Source organism: Chrysochloris asiatica, unplaced genomic scaffold (assembly GCF_000296735.1).
Source record: "Chrysochloris asiatica unplaced genomic scaffold, ChrAsi1.0 scaffold00286, whole genome shotgun sequence".
In the NCBI taxonomy this organism is placed as follows: Eukaryota; Metazoa; Chordata; class Mammalia; order Afrosoricida; family Chrysochloridae; genus Chrysochloris; species Chrysochloris asiatica.
This window is the reverse complement of record NW_006408804.1, coordinates 1208874-1212338: the sequence shown is the minus strand read 5'-3', so window position 1 is coordinate 1212338 and position 3465 is coordinate 1208874.

Below are 3465 nucleotides of genomic sequence, written 5' to 3'. Positions count from 1 at the left end.
AGGGGCTGAGGACTGTGGTGTGGGGGGAGGTGCAGGCTTATAGGGTACACCCCTTGGTTGGGTGAGGATGCATGGATGGGATGGTAATTATGCAAATGAAATGATGGATGATGGAATGAATGTAAAACTAACGTTCTCCCATGTAGACTATCACACAATTTACAATAAAACATTAAAAAAAAAAAAAACCTTTATAGTTGTTTCATTTGAAATTATACCTAGAAACACTGTATCATTCCCAGAATATTTATTGTTGTTGTTGTTGTTGTTGTTAAGTACAGTGGAGTCGCTTCCAACTCATAGTTACCCTGCACAGGGTTTCCGAGGCTGTAAATATTTACAGGAGTAGAAAGACTCATCTTTCTCCCACGGAACCGCTGGTAGCTTCAAACTGCCGACATTGAGGTTAGCAGCCTGATTCGTACCTATATTTTCTTCCTCATCACTTGTCTTTCAGTTTGTAATACTGTGGTGGATTGTGTTGCTGTGATACTGCTGCCAGTATTTTAAAAACCAACAGGCTTACCCAAGATAAACAGGGTTCAGTGAAGCTTCCAGACTAAGGCAAGTTCGGAAGAAGGGGCAGACCACTTGTGAATGGTTACCTACTGAAAACGTTATAATGGTAGAGGAACATTGTCAGATACAGTGTCAGAAGATGAGCTCCTCAGGTTGGAAGACACTCAAAATACTACTAGAGAAGAACTGCCACTTCAATTTCTGCCTGAAATTTATCAAAATTTTAACCAAGATGCACTGATAATTACTTGTGATTGGAATGCAAATGTTGGAAACAAAGAGGAAGAACTGATTGTTGGAAACTAAGGTCTTGGTTATAGAAAAGATGAGATGATGGAGATTGCATGATAGAATTTTACAAGATCAATGACTTATTCATTGCAAATAACTTTTCTCAACAACATAAAAGGGGACTATATGTGTGGACCTCACCAGATGGAATCAAATTGACTACATCTGTGGGGATGGAGAATGATGGAGAAACTCAATATCATTAGCTAAAACAAGTCCGTGGTCAAATGTGGAATAGATCATCAATTGCTCAGATACAGAGGTTCATGTTGAAAATGAAGAAAATTAAAACAACTCCACAAGAGCCAAAATATGACCTTGAATATATCACACCTGAATTTAGAGATCATCTCAAGAAAAAATTTAATGCATTAGACATTAATGACAAAAGACCAGAAGAGTTGTGGGATGACATCAAGAACATTATACAGGAAGGAAGCAAAAGTCACTAAAAAGACAGAAAAGAAAGGAAAGATGACAAAGGATGTCAGAAAATACTCTGAAACTTGCTCTTAAATGTAGACAAGCTAAAGAGATTGGAAGATATGAGAAAGTAAAAGAGCTCAACCAAAAATTTCAAAGGGCAGCTGAAGAAGACAAAGTAAAGTAATATAATGAAATGTACAAAGACCTGGAGTTAGAAAATCCAAAAGAAAAACCATACTAAGCATTTCTTAGTCTGAAAAAAATGAAGAAAAAAAATTCAAGCCATAGGTTATAATATTGAAGGATTCTATGGACAAAAAAATTAAGGACACAGGAAGCATCAAAAGAAAATGGGAGGAATACACAGAGTCATTGAACCAAAAAATAATGGGTACATGTCCAAACATTTCAAGAGGTAATATGTAATCAAGAACCAAGAGTATTGAAGGAAGAAGTCCAAGCTGCACTGAAGGCATTGGCAAAAAACAACACTCCAGGAATTGACACAAATTGAAATGTTTCCACAAACTGATGTAGTGCAGGAAGCACTCACTCGTGTATGCCAAGAAATTTGGAAGACCTGGCCAAGGGATTGGAAGAGATCCACATTTGTGCCCATTCCACACGAATGTGGAAATAATTGAGCAATATCATTACTATCACATGCAAGTGAAATTTTGCTGAAGATAACTCAAAAGTGGTCTCAGCAGGTCATGGACAGGGAACTGCCAGAAATTCAATGTGGACTGAGAAGAGGCAGCGGAATGAGGGATATCATTACTGACATTAAATGGATCTTGGGTGAAAGTACAGAATATCAGAAAGAAGTTAACTGTGCTTTATTGACTATGCAAAGGCATTAGACTGTGTGAATCATAACAAACTATGGATAACATTGCAAATGTGTATTCTAGAACACTTAATTGTGCTCATGAGAAACCTGTATATAGACTAAAAGACAGTCATTAGAACAGAACAAGGAGATCCTGAATGTTTACTATCAGGGTGTGTATGTGCCACTGTTGCAACCTTTTGCCGTATTTACTTAATCTGTATGCTAAGCATAATCTGAAAAACTGGATTATATGAAGAAAAATGTGGCATCAGGATTGGAAGAATCTTAGATTGTTTAGGATTTTTGCAGGCCATGAAGTAAACACCTTAAAAAATTCAAACACATATTCAGATGATGTGACCTTGCTTACTGGAAGTGAAGAGGACTTGAAATACTTACTGAAAATTAAAGACTGCAGGCTTCAGTATGGATTGCACCTCAATATAAAGAAAAAGAAAACCTCACAACTGGACCAGTAAATAGCATCATGATAAATGGAGAAAAATTTGGAGTTGCCAAAGCCTAGGATCCACTATCAACAATCATTAAAACAGCAATCAGGAAATACTACATTAGGCAAACATGCTACAAAAGACCTCTTTAAAATGTTAAAGAGCAAAGAGGTCACTTGAAAGACTAAGGTGTGCCTGATCCAGATCATGGTATTTTTAATTGCTTCATATGCATGTGAAAGTTGGTCTGAATAAGGAAAATTATAGAAGAATTGATGTATTTAAATTATGACACTGAGCAACTTAGACATTGGATACCTAAAATGAGGGGGCAATAAAGGCACGAAGTGATTGGCTTACAAGATTTCAAGAGGGAGCTTAGTTTAAGAGGGTTGGGGGAAAGAAAGAGTCCCCACTGAATAGCTATTATCTTATATAGATGGATCTGGTGAACGGAGATGGGGAAAAGATTTGTAAGATTCAATAGTGAATAACTGTTATCATGACTAATTGCGACTGTCACAATTGTAAAGGTAGACGTTTTATAACAAAAAAAGGGAAGTAGTTAATCTTACAGTCCAGAAACAGAGGACCCTAGGACCATCAAGAGAGAAGCGCACAAGCAGAGTGTGGGACTTTATCCAGAGAAGCAGCAGTGCCAGAGATGGAGGCAGAGATGGGGACATGGAGTGGGTAGTGGCTGAGGACTCTAGATTCATCACCTAAGAAGAGAAGGACTAAGAACTGGTGGTCAGGAGCAGACTTGCAGAATGTGCTCTTTGGAGATGTAAATTATTATATATGCCTGAGTGGGTTTTTTAAAAAACTAAAGTGGATAGAAATACTTTTAACCCATGGTATATGGAGGGAATTATAATCAATGTAATGAAACAAGTTATATGAATGGTTGAATGTGAAACTGATGATATGCCCTGTAAACTT